The sequence below is a fragment of the Balaenoptera physalus genome, assembly GCF_965194825.1.
Source record: "Balaenoptera physalus genome assembly, chromosome: 2".
NCBI lineage: Eukaryota > Metazoa > Chordata > Mammalia > Artiodactyla > Balaenopteridae > Balaenoptera > Balaenoptera physalus.
In genome coordinates, this window is record NC_138883.1 from 99433193 (window position 1) to 99447532 (window position 14340).

General features: G+C 40.4%; 1 protein-coding gene across 1 annotated transcript in view; it reads left to right on the top strand.

Annotated features, from left to right (window-relative positions):
• The first annotated feature begins 321 nt into the window (after nt 1-321).
• Nucleotides 322-14340, top strand: part of UNC13C (unc-13 homolog C) — a 774694-nt gene continuing 760675 nt past the window's right edge. The window contains exon 1 of the mRNA XM_082444694.1: nt 322-7561. The gene's annotated coding sequence lies outside the window, so the exon portion shown is untranslated. The remainder of the gene's footprint in view (nt 7562-14340) is intronic.

The following is a 14340-nucleotide window of genomic DNA, read 5'->3' on the forward strand; positions in this document are numbered from 1 at the left end:
AAGCGGGGGCCACTCTTCATCGCGGTGCGTGGGCCTCTCACTGTCGCGGCCTCTCTTGTTGCGGAGCACAGGCTCCAGACGCCCAGGCTCAGTAGTTGTGGCTCACGGGCCTAGTTGCTCCGCGGCGTGTGGGATCTTCCTAGACCAGGGCTCGAACCCGTGTCCCCTGCATTGGCAGGCAGACTCTCAACCACTGCGCCACCAGGGAAGCCCAGGATCTATTTCTTTTACTTTGCTTCCCGTTGCTTTTGTTCACCAAAAGGATACTGTCTATACACAATGGCCTGCCTCAGGGAACCCTGCCCCTCTGCCTGAAATGTTAAACCAAAGTGCCTTTGTTCAGGGAAACATCCTGACCCTGTCCACCTGTGCCTGGCTGCAAGAAGGAAGAAATGAACACATCCCCTCCTCGAGGCTGGCCATTCCAGGGAACATTTGCAAATCTTATGGCCATTTTACTTTACTTCCTCACCTCCTCCCCCTCTCTGTTCTATAGTAGAAACTGGCATCCAAACCCTGATAAGATGGATTTTTTGGAAACACTAGTCTGCCATCTTCTCGGTCCGCTGGCTTTCTGAATAAGGTCATATTCCTTGCCTCAGCCCCTCGTCTCCGATTTATTGGCCTATCGTGCGGTGAGCAGAACAAGCTTGGACTTGGTAACAAATCTGGCTTAGCCAGCAAGGAGCCTTGCTGCTCGTGGCTAGCTGGCCCCTCTCAGGGAACATTGCAGCAAGGCCTTAGCAGCTGCCAGGACCACTTGTCCTGAGGATCTTCCCTTCAAAATTCCCTGAAGCGGCACCAGCTACCCCAGCGCTTGGCAGTTGAAGCAAGGAACCGACCAACTTCTGCGAGTCGATGGACTCGATTTTGTAGTGTAAGTCTACCCTATTTGGGAACAGGTTCGTTGGTTTCGGCCTTGGTTTTGTGTATCCTTTTGTGTTGCGAGTCAACAGACTTTGTAGGGTAAGTCGGCGTGCATACTGGGAACATATTCCCCTCTCAATTTGGGCTTTTCCTTTACAGGATAAGCCAATTTGTTTGATTGGAGTGCCCTGTTGGAGGGGGAATTGTTGTTGGACTCTACCTGATTTGGAACCGGTTCGTTGGCAGCTAGTTCATTGATTTTGTAGGGTAAGTCTACCTGATTCGGGAACCAGTTTGTTGGTTTTGGTCTTGGTCTTGTTTTGGTTTTGTGTGCATCGATGCTAGAATTTGTTTGGGCATTTTGTGTTGGAATTTGTTTGCTCCTTTTTGTGTTTTGGTGTTATCAAACTTACGAAAATGGGAAATACTCCATCTATCCCGAAGGAGAGCCCTTTGGGGCGTATATTAGATAAATGGGCAAAACATAGCCGTGAGCCTTTGACTAAGAAAGACATGATATACTATTTTAATAGGGTGTGGACCCAATACATAGGATCAGAAGAGCGATAGCCCCTGAATGGCTCGCTCAATTATTATAGGATCTTGCAGTTAGAAGTGTTTTGCAAAAGAGCAGGCTGCACAAGCAGTTGTTCCAACTGCCCCCCTCCCCATGCCGCCATCATATTCACCGCCCCCTGTTTCCCCTACCCATGGGGATCAAATAGAAGTTTCTATGTTTACCCCCAGAGCACAGGAGCCTGGTTTACTATCACCATCTAAGACCCAACAGGGTACCAAATTTGGACCGGGAGCCACTTCTGCAGCAGGGCAATTTCCCTTGTGCCAACATCCTGTAAGAGGCCAGGGGACTCCCTTAGACTTGAGGCGTCTGATTCTAATTTCCCCATAGGAGCCCTGGGCAACTTTGACAGTGGGGAAGAAGTTGATTGACTTTCTAATGGATACCACTCCCGAAACCTTCCCTACTTATCTTAAGAGGCTTGTAAATATTAAAAAAAGGGGAAACAAAATCATCCTAGGAAAAACTCGCCTGTATCTTTGAGGTGAGATGGTCTTCCCAGGAACCCTCATCTCTGCCATCTTTTTAAAATGCAAACTTTGAAAAGAGGGTAAATAGTTTAGAAATTGACTTGTCAAGGATAAATAAAAAAAGAAGTGTCTTTTCTGTAAAAACTTCAGTCATCTAGACACGTGAGCTTGATTTGTTATATCTGCCAGAAACCTAATTTTAATCCCACCTCTTTTTGTAAACTGATGGGTTTTACATTGCTGTACCTGACTTAGGGCTGAAATTTTGAAATGAGAACTATGATGTCCCTCTGTTTGTTTGTGTCCTTGTATGTGTCTTTGTCTTTGGATAACATTGCTGAGATTAATTTGTGGATGAGCTCTGTTTAATTGGCCTAAAGAAAAGTAAGCGCTTACAAACCAAGCCATTCTAAATACAAGAGAAATTGAGCTAAATGAGTTTCTGGTTCACGTGAACTGGGAAATATTCAGTATTAAATTAATACCTGATATTAATGTTTGTTTGTTGATCTAATTAATATAGACATGTCTTTAAAATCATCAACATTAAGTATAATACTTCTATTGTGCCTAGGTTTAATATAAGCTAAATAAAATCTTGTTATATCTGTTGCAAATTTGTCAGCAAGGAAAGTAACTTGATGTGAAGAAACTTTTAAGGAAAGAGAATGCAAATGAGATAAGAGCTTTAGGTAAATTTTAAAGATAATTATATTTTAGGAATGTCTATCTAAAATTAGTCTCTCCAGATAATCGACAACTTGAAAGTTAGAATTGTGTTAAATAGGTTAAGTGATGGAAGGTTCTTTGGAAAGTGGACCCTGAGAAAAGAGTTTTGTACGTGGTCAGGATTGACTAAGTTTAAAATAAGTTTAATTGAGTAAATGAACTTTAAAAGTAAGCTGGTACAAACTTGAATTTGGCTTTTCTCTCTGTTAGGAAGACAAGGTTTCTTAAGATGTTGAACTGCCTTTGATAACAGACTTTAAGTTTCTTTACCTTTTAAGTGATCTGTTCTGTATTTGACTTTGAAATCTTTTATTGTTACTTTGGCTCAGTGAATAGCTATTGTTTCACAGTGACCTGTTATCCTATCTAAGTTTTTTAAACCCTTCTGATATTTTTTTTTGACAAAACTTCCCAAATCAAATTATAATGAAGTTCCTTTGAACTCTAGCTAACTTTGGGATGCTTCAAAGGGGCCCTAAAACACTCTAAAGTAAGATAGTAATTAACTAATTAGGTTCACTTGGTATGTTGAATTACACGGGAAGTGTCGTCAAATACATAATTAATCTTCTTAGGTTATATTGTATGGCAAATGATACAGGTATTCTAGAGAGTATATAGAGTTCCTAAAAATTTGGTATGTCCTGGTAAAATGTTATCAGTCATAATTCTAGTTATTATCTGAAAGTGTTGTATGTCATAGCAGTAACCAAGTTACTTTGTTAATTGCATTGTAATCAGATTTAAACGTGCCTTCTTAAGTCTTTTGTCATTATAGACAGTTATGGTTTCACTCTGATGCCTTTGCAAAAATGCTTCCTCTTCAAGAAGATTTATAGAAAGGACCTTTGGATAAATACAAGTTTCTGGCTTTTAGAAACTTAATAATGCTGAAGTGGGTAAGAAATTGAAAAATTCTAATGGGAAAACTGATGGCTTCATAAAGCTATTAACAAAAAGGATTAGTTACATAGGACTAAGTGAACTGGTGAATATGGTTATAATTTTTATGGTTTCTATCTGAAAAATGACTGGTTTAAATCTGTGTTTTCCAGGTGTAAGGAAAACCTTCCCCTTAAACTAATTCTGACTTACAGTAATTTGGTAAATTATACCTTTGTAAGCAGAATTGAAACATTTATTTTTTTCTCTCTTCCTAGTTGATCCTGCCAGTAGCATATGCTTGTCTGGAAGATTAGGCCATGCATGTCTAAGTATGCACCACCAGTACAGTAAAACTGCGGATGGCTCATTAAATCAGACCGATCAGTTAAATCGGTCGCTTGTTATTGCAACTGGATTATAACTAGTTATACTAATCATTGTTTTAATTTGTTCTTTGTTTCCAAATTGTTTGTGCTTTGTGTCTCCCTGCTGTATTATGTCTTTGTCAATGTTACTAGCTACATTACATATATCCCGTCTATTTTATAAGATGTTGTCTCTTATAGTACCTAATGTGTAACCAGGCCTCCAACAAAACTTCTACGGCTAAACATCTTCAGGAAATCACATTTATAACATAAAATAATTGTAATAGTGTGATTCTAGGTATGGGAAGAAGCAACAAGGGAAAATGTCTCCTGGATCATAATTAGATAGAGGATCCAGAGAATCTTTAATTATCAGTAGGGCCTAATCCGAAAACTAGCACCTAGAGTGGCATATCAAGAATTTTCGTCTGATCTGGGATAAGCCTCCCAGCACCGTGGGACAAAAGTTGATCATGAAATGTCTCCCAAATATTGGTCAAATTCCTGACCAAGAGGAGAGGATCTGAGAAATGGAATATTTCCTGCCACGTCAGTCATTAGCGATTGCAGCCCTCCAGCGTGAGCCGGTGAGCCCTGAGGAAACTCAGGATATGAAAATACAGGATACAGGCCCCAGATAGCTGAGGTGCATATCAAGGGAATGATTTCAGTGAGCCCAGACTCTTGCATCTTCCCATACATAGAAAAGCACTAAATTCCTTAACTTGAGATGCTGTCTCCCGGGCTTGAAGCCCTCAAAATTCCCACCAAATAAATCATAACTCTCAACTTTTAGGTTGTGAATATTTTTTGCAGTCTAGAGGTGTAAAGGAGACACTTTCCAGAGAGGAACAAAAGACACAACATTTGGAACACTGGTACCAATGACGGACACTCCCAGAAAGATCCATCTGACAAAGCAATTAGAACAGTCATCACCCCTTTTTCCACAAGATTGTGGAACGGACATTGACAGTGGGGAATTGTAACAGGGAAGAGCCAGATCTGACTACACGTTGTATCTGTTTCTTTTACTTTGCTTCCCGTTGCTTTTGTTCACCAAAAGGATACTGTCTATACACAATGGCCTGCCTCAGGAAGCCCTGCCCTTCTGCCTGAATGTTAAACCAAAGTGCCTTTGTTCAGGGAAACATCCTGACCCTGTCCACCTGTGCCTGGCTGCAAGAAGGAAGAAATGAACACATCCCCTCCTCGAGGCTGGCCATTCCTGCAAACATTTGCACATCTTATGGCCTTTTTACTTTACTTCCTCCCTTCCTCCCCCTCTCTGTTCTAGAAAGAAGCTGACATCCAGACCCCCATAAGATGGTTTTTTTTTTTGAGACATTAGTCTGACATCCTCAGGGTCTGCCGTCTTTCTGAATAAAGTCATATTCCTTGCCTCAGCACCTCGTCTCCGATTTATTGGCCTGTCCTGCGGGCGAGCAGAGCAAGCTTGGACTTGGTAACCCTTTCAAGTAGGTAGGAAGAAGCCCTTTGAGGGAGCTTGGTGGCTCTGTTGAGAGTAGCAGGTAGCAGGCAGGTGTGGAGACAGGAGGCACTGTTGGCTCTAGCAGTCACCCATCCAGTCCGGAAGACTCCTCTCTGCCTCACTGTTAGGTATCACCCACATTTCTGCTTCCTGACCTTTGCTCTGATCTCTTCCTTGACATTGTACCACTCCCCTCTCTACTTATTTAATCTTTTGTGATCCAGCTCCTGTCATTGACCGATTTCATTCCAGCCTATTTTATACCTGGAAAAACATGGCAGGTGACCTCTCTTCACATCTTTCAAATAATTTAACATTCCTGGATTCTGCCAACTCAATTAAGTTATTCTGAGAATAATCTCCTAAATGTGTATGATTCTACCTTACTAAAGTAACACTTTTCTTACCTGGAGATTCTGACTCCATAGCCTCATGTAAATGGAATGCAGAGAGAATTCAGAAAACAACAACAACAACAACAAAAAACGCCTCGAGGCTGCCAGAAAAGGAGCTGCAATTCATGCCCTAAAGTCCACATGTTTTCCTCTTACAGCCTCATCTCCACAAATGACAATTAGAAGAGCTACATGATAAATGTCCATATGTCACTGAATCAAACTTGGGTCCCCTTGCCCATGCTCAGTAAAGCCTATCTACTGACACTGGATTGTGGTGAAGGAAAGTGCAATGTTTATTGTAAGGCACCAGACAAGGATTCTGAGTGGCTACTGCTCAACAGACCTGAAATTCCCTATAGTTTTCAGGGAAAAGTTTTTAAAGACAGGGTGAGGGAGACTGTTACGGGTATGTGATCAGCTCATGCACACTCTTCTGATTGGTTGGTGGTGAGGTAATCGGGTGTCAACATCATCAATCTTCTGGTTCCAACCGGTCTGGGTCTACGTGCTTATGGTCAGCATACAGTTAACTTCTTCCATCTGGTGGGGTTTTAGTATCTGCAAAACAGCTCAAAGGATATGACTCAGAATATTATCTGAAGCCCTTGAGGAGGAACTCAAAGTCCTTGACTTTGTTTAATGGCTAAACTATTATTATTTTGTCTTGCTTGACTGTTTTCCTTTGTTGCTGCATTTTCTCCCTTGCCTGATTAAATTTATTCTTTGGAACTCAGGGAAGGCTTAGGAGGCTAAAGTTTCTCTGCAAACAAGAGGCAGGTGGAGGCCATGGGGAGCTGTGGCGGGGGTGGTCTGTCCCAGGAAGGCTCCTCAGGGTCTTCCTCAGTCACACATGGTGCTCTGTGGCAGGGAGTTTCCCTTCTTGTTTCTGGGGATCTCAGTTATTTTACCTCTGAGCTTGAAGAATTTGTCTTTCTCCAGTTGATAGGATGGACCACTCAGCTCACTCAGTTTGGTGTGGGGTGAAGTCAGTCCCACAATGTGAACACCACCTTATCAGTAGGAAATATTGAGGACACCTGAAGGAACAGACTGGGACGTTCCGACGGGAAGCAGCAAGCGTATCTGACATTTTTTAAAGTTTAGAAGTGAGAGGTCCTGGAATGGCTATAGTTGACAAATTAGAAGGCATTTAAAACTCTTAAGGTTTCTGTTATTCTCCTCCACTTCTGTTTCTTTCCACGGCTACCTTTATCTTTGTCCCTTTTCCATTTCCCTGCCTGGGCAAGGGAGGGCATGCTTTGTGTATCATCCTATTTAATTCATCTATTCTTTAAGAACTGGAGATGAATTTCCGGAAGTGATGAAAAAATAGAGGAAGATGCTTAGAAGTGTCTTACAAATGCCTGCTAAAGTATTACTCTTTATATTGGTGACTGCATAACATTTATTTCAGTTTAGCATCTATTTTTTACGTTGCAGCCTTGGCACCTGAATTAATCAAGATTAATGAGCTGGCCCTGCAAATAATGAGCAGCCTCTGAAGGACTGGTGTAGGGTCTCAATGAATGCCAGCTGAATTCAATTTCAATGATAATCTGTTCCATTAAATGAATTGCACGAGTCCTGAGAAAGGCAACTTATATATCTGGCTCATGACTACAATAGCTGTGAGGGGATAGGAAGGTCCTTCGTCGACTCCTTTAAGAGGGTAAAATGGACTTACACTCAGATTTCAACAGGTCTCTGGACTCCGACAGATCTAGCGGGAAACCTGCTGCTACCAGTTATCAGCTGCGAGAGGCATAATTTCTGTAAGTCGCAATTTTCTTATTTATAAAATGGTAGTAATGATTGACACCACCGTAGTCTTTGACGGGAGAGGCCGGTGCCCTGGACACAGCTCCCGGCCCTTTCTGACTATGCTGCTTGGCAAGATGTGAAGAGTTAGCAGGGCCGAGGGGATGTGCCCATCTAGCGCCTGCCGCACTCCAGCTCCACCCCAAAGACTAGCTCCAAACACGTAGGACCCCAGAATTTCACGTGCATAGGACTCTGAGCCTGCTTTCAGAGCCTGCCTGCGGTGGCCACGGGGACTCTGCTTGAGGGATGGGAGGGGTGTAAACAGAGCTTGTGTGTTCCTGTCCACAAATGTGCATTTCAGGCATCTTGCACAGTGCAGGTGGAGCGTGAGGTAGGAAGAGAACAGGGGTGCACCTGGAATGGGTACTCTGGGGATCCGTAGGTATCCTGGGGTAGCCACACTCCTGTGTGAAACTCCAAGGAATGAGAGAACTTGAAATTTGAAGCCGGAATTCCAGGTGGTTATGACGTACATTTTTCAAGGTTGGGGGGATAGAATATATTTTATTTAGCAGATTGTTTGCTTGATTTACTGTTATTTTTTAAAGATTATTTGTAATGTGAGATGATTGCAGTTTCACATGCAGTTGTAAGAAATAATGTAAAAGGATCTTTTGTACATTTTGCCTAGTTTCTCCCAATGGTAACATTTTGCAAAACTGTAGCATAATATCGCTACCAAGATATTGACGTATATACAATCCTAAGATCATACTCTGATTTCCCCAGTTTTACTTGCAATCATTGCTATGTAATATGTGTGAATTAAGTTCTGTACTTTTTTTTTTTTTTTTGGCTGTGTTTCGTCCTTGTTGCTGCAAGCGGGCTTTCTCTAGTTGCGGCGAGTGGGAGCTACTCTTCGTTGCGGTGGCTTCTCTTATTGTGGAGCATGGGCTCTAGGCGGGTGGGCTTCAGTAGTTGTGGCTTGCAGGCTCAGTAGTTGTGGCTTGCGGGCTGTAGAGCGCAGGCTCAGTGGTTGTGGCACACGGGTTAGTTGCTCCGCCGCATGTGGGATCTTCCCGGACCAGGGCTCGAACCCATGTCCCCTGCATTGGTAGGTGGATTCTTAACCACTGTGCCACCAGGGAAGCCCAAGTTCTATACATTTTATCAGCTGTGTAAGTTCATGTATTTGCTACCACAGTCAAGACACTAAGCAGTTCTAATACCACAGGGATTCGTTGTGGACTTATTACTTTTAAAGATGTAGATATATAGAATGTACCAGAAAATGAGGGGGAGTAGTATTAAAATTAAATGTTTGGCCTAGGCTAAATTTAGAGTAAAATAATACATCAGAATGAAGGACACATCTGAAAGGGAAAAAACTCTTCCTGAAACAAAATGCTTGTATTAACCCAGTGATTCCACTGGGAGAGGTTTTCCTCCCACCTGCACTTAGAGATGGTGATTGTGGGAAGGCTGTACTTGAAACTGTTGTCTCTGATTCCTGGGATAGGCTGGTTCTCTGTTCTTTATTGCTCAGAACCCCACATCTATATGTTGTTTGCTCAACACTCCTCTTGTTCTTTATTGCTTAATACTCTGCATCTGTGAACACAGGAAAGCTGACTGAGGCAACCCTCATATTTTAGTAAAGCTCTTGGACTTCCTAGGAGGCCTGATTTCCAGTTTCTAGGAGGGTTGAGGGCCAGCCTGCTATCTTATTAGGAACTTATAAACATCTCAGGCATACACGCTACCCTGAATACAGACTTTTAGGGCAACTAGGCCAACTCATCTTCTACTGGGGCAGTTAACAAGGCAGAAAGGACTTTTATTACCTGCTAATGGCAGAAGTTATTACTGAAGCCTGTGAAAAAGGAGAAAGCGTGATGGACGGAGGAGGTAAAAACTAAGACCCTTGTGGAACATAATCAAATAAGAATTGTTGTTAGGTTATAGGCCGGATTCAGGTTCGGAACAGTTCCACCCCTGACCTTCCTGCAGCTTGTCCCAGATGTTCTGGGGTCCACCCTGGAATCCCTTTGATGGTTGGCGGGAGCTCCTGTTCTGCCTACCCCACCCCCTCCCAGATACAGCCTGTTGGCTAGCTGACAGGCTGGCTGACTCTTCAAGCTCTTCTTTTCCAGTCTTTTGGCTTCTAAGTCTCTGCATTTTCAGTAGTAGGTTGACTCCTAGCAGGAGCCAAGACCTAATCTGGGAATGAAGCCAGGACCCAGGGCAGCCAAAGGCAAAAACTGGCTGTGAAAATAAACCTAGCACTTCCTCAGGGACTCTAGGGTGTTAGAAATGTTATGGAGGCAAACAATTTGTTTATTTTAGGGTCCACATTATTGAGATATATAAATATGTTAGACAAATGACTGGAACTCCAAAGTTAAAACAACTGTGAACATATGTTATAGAAGTTGCTAAGAACATCAATTTGGGTAGCAGAATTACATAGGAAGGAGTGGGAGGGAACAGAGAGTACTTCTATTTGCAACTTGAGTATTATCAAAGCATATTGAGGGGGAATTTAATTTGTTTCAGTCTTATAAACCTCTTTTGTTGCTTTAATTTTTTAAATACAGGAAGATTATTAATAAATAAATAAAATCATTATTTTACCACACAGAGAAAAATCACTATTAACATTTTGGCTTAGTTTCTTTTATTTTACCTATATGTTTACCATAAATTATACTTGCAAGAATTTTAAAGTAGGATGTGATAATTATAGAAAATATGGAAAAATCAAAAATAGAAAGAAAATTAAAATAATCTGTAATTCTACCACCCATAACACTATTGACATTTTGGTGTATATTGTTCTAAAATGTGAGTGTGTGTGTGTGTGTTAAAACATATGCAATATGTACTTTAACAAAATTGAATTATAGTGTACAGGATGTTTTATAATATGCCTTTTCTACCTAATGGTTTATCTTGAGCATTTTCTGTATTCTTATGACTTTTAATGATTAAATAGTATTCTATCACACAGATGTGTCATAATTGATATAGCAGTTTTCTTATTTTGGATATTTAAGTGGTTTCCAATTTGTCATTGTAGAATAGGAGGTGGCAGGAATTCAGCATTTCTGTATTTGGTATCAGATGGACTTGCTAAAAATGACCCTTCATTCTGTCTGTTGTTTCCGGCTCCTGCTGTTTCTGGAGACTTGCTGTATCGACCATCTCCCCTTTCTTCACTAAGGACATGGATCTTATCCTACGATGGTAGAGCTAAGAGTGTGGTTTCAGCAAGGCAAGACAAACCCGAATTTAAATATTAAACCTGCCATTTCCCAGCTCTCAAAGGCTGAGTTACCTAATATTTAAAATAGGGTTACTGAAAGGGTTACATGAGACAGTGTATCTAAATTTATGTAGCTATTTAGCTGATAATAGTATTATTATTTATTGGCTCTTCTTTGAGACATGTTTACTGAGCGTTTTAACAGGGCAGACATTGCGTTAGGTGCTGAAGATACAAAGATGGGAAAACTAAAGCACAGACCTGGCCTTGTGGCTGTTCAGTTCAGCATTATAGAAAATCATCAAGCAATCAAGTTTTAAAAAATTCAAAATTGCATTTATATCACGTGCTAGGAAGGAGAGAGACCTAGTGCAATGAGCTCTGTCATAGGGGATTTGGTGTAGCCACAGAGGGGGCTCTTGTGTGTTCTGAAAAGGGCTGCAGGGAGATTGGTATCCACCAGAAAACACTACTTGCTCTAAGATACTTTTTTGTCTTCTCTCCCAAGTGAACAGAAACCGTATGAATGTGACTTTGCAATGGTAGACTGCAGACTGGGACCAGCAGGAAATGTCTTTAACTCCTTCCTGCCCACTGGGCATGGCCTTTGATCATCTTGCTTGTTGACGGCATCTGTGTACTTGTAGCCTTTTGCATATGCCTCCAGGATGGACCGTTGTAATGTGCTTCTTTGCCGGGTGCCTGTTGTTTCCCACCTTCTCTACTCTGCCACCCTGGCAATCTTAATATTGCCAGAGCTCAGCAGGGTACCTGGCGTACAGTTGGTTCTCACAACATGCGTGGCATGTTGACTTAAAAGCCAATATGATATATCAGGGCAGAGCAGACAACACCTGCCCAGGACAGGATATAGAGAAGAAGGAAGGAGTTTCTGGTTCCTTCATATATGGGAACCCTAGGACAATTCCACGTGAAAAGGAGTAGAAGGAAAATATCAAGGGGCAGCTGCTAGGAAAGGATTTAGTGAAAAAGAGAGGGAGAGCTTTCCAGACAAGGAAACATGATGTACTACACAGGTAAGAAAGATGAGTGACATGGCCTGCAATAGAAGTATTGAGGTTTGGCTGTACCAGGAGCAGGGAGAGCCTGGGGAAGGGATGTTAGGTGGATAAACAGGAGATGACACTGGGAAAGTAGTTGGAGCTGGGTTGTGAAATGTCTTCTGTCATTTATATTAGAAACAAATTTTTAAAAAAAACACAGGCTGGAGAAGAGCAGAGTGCTTAAGAAATACAATTTAAATACTGCTAATGATCTGACAGCAAAGAAAAATAACACAGCAAAACAAATCCTCCTAGATGTGATGAGCATGCTTAAGGATCTTGAACTTCACAAGTCATTCAGGAACTAAAACTTCCTGGGTCTGATATCCTTGCTTCTGACCTTGCAACCACAGAGCTAATATCATCTTCAACTCCTGAAGTTAAAGGGACCTTTAGACCAGAGAAATATAGCATCTTATTTTTTAAAATTTTTGGATAGTTTTCATATTTTTATTTTAAAATATATAAACAATAAGATTTTATACTTCACAAATAAATTTCTTATTATTAACAAATGTCTTCATACACAAACAAAGTTTATTTGTATAAAATTTCAAGTTTATGCAAGAAAGTAAGAAATTTGTTGCCAGAATAAATAGGTGTTTATAATATGTTTGTTTCTATTCGGTTACCTATAGATTACATGTAGGTTTTATGTGAATATATTCCTATGTGTAGAACTGTGGTTCCCCCAAACTCACTTCATTACCTCTCTTCCTAATTCCTAGAAACTCACTTAGGGCCTTATATGTAATTCTGGTCTCTTCTCTGAGGATTCAGAATCCCAGACCTCAGCCAGAACAGATTACACCAACCAGCGGACAATCATACAGATTTTGCCACCAGACATTCTGATTTGGTGTATGAATCAGAGACTGAGAAAACAGATGTCTCGCTCAAATTAGGATAATTTGAAGAGGGTTTATTTGCAAGGGACTAATTATAAAAGCTTAAAGGAGTAAAGGTTATATCAGAATTTGTAAGAGCTGAGTAACACTTTTTATTCCCAGCTTTGCATTTCATTGTCTATTTGGAAAATAAAATGCAGTGTACCTGTTTGCATATATTACTTATTTATATACAATTAAAATGAATCAAGAAGGGAAAAATAAAAGACTAAAGAAAACCTACCATAGCAGTCAGAGTGTGTTGAAACCAAATCGTGGTTTTTTAATTTAGAATACATTGCCTTACCTGGGAGCACAGGTCTAGAGAAAAGTAGCAAGAACTTTCTCAGTTTACTAGACACCCTCTGTCTGCTGCTGGAACACACTGACGATGTCTTCATTCTCCATTTCTAGCTCTGCAGTGGTGTCTTCTTTATTGATTGGCTGCCCACCAAATCAGGAGCTGATCTGCCTTATTGAAAAGCCCTGTTGTTCACAATATGTTTTCATTAGTCTACTAAGTGGTATAAACATTTTAATTTCAAACTGCACTGCAGTGTCTGCCTTGCCACTTCAAATTAACTTGATCCTTGTTCTCTGTCTTGACTCCACACATGGGCTTTTTATTGGCCAAGGTGAATGCTGGAGTAGTTTTAGCTGCCGTTTTACAAAAGAGGTGGCAGGCAGCACCAAACTAGCACACAGATGGCTTTCAGAGACAGCAGGAGAGGGAGATGACAGTCTCTTCTGAAAGTTAGCATGTTTTACTTTTGTATTTACATGTTTAATATAACTGGAATTGGTTTTTATGTATAGTGTGATGTAGGGATCCAGATTCACTTTTTTAGATGGAATTTTCCCCCAGCACCATTTACTGAATAGTTTACCCTTTCCCCACTGATTTGCAATGCCATCTTTGTTAGAGATCACATTTCTTCATGAGTGTTGGTCAGATTCTGAGTTCTAGATTGTGTTCTATTGGTCTGCTTTATTTTTTTTTTAAATCAATGTATAACATTTAAATGAATGAATTACTACCAACTCTAATTTGGCTTAATAAATCTTGCTATTTTGTTGGGTAATGTTCCCCTTCTTTAATCATCAGTTTTTGGAATATTTTTCTTTTTTTTTGTTTCTTGCTGTTCTATAAAATTTTTTAAATTAGCTTATTTTCTATAAAATTTCTTGTTAGGATTTTGATCAGAATTACATAAATTTATAGATCAATTTGGGAAGGATCAATATCTGTAAATATTGCCTTCCTATCTATAAGCAGAATATGTTTACCCATTATTTGTCTTCTTTAATACTTCACTAAAGTTTTATAATTTTTCCATAAAATTATCACACATTATGCCATTTACTCATTCATTCATTTATTATTTTCTTGGAAGACTTATTTTCAAACCAGCAAATTTGCCAGCATACTTGTCTCGTTCTTGATTGTAAATAGTTTTTATTATCATTAGTTATAATGTTTAGTGTAGGTTTTCGTAGTTATGTTTTTATCAGGTTTCAGTAAGTTCTAGACTTTATTTTTATGGAGTAGATGTTAGATTTTATTGAATGCTTTA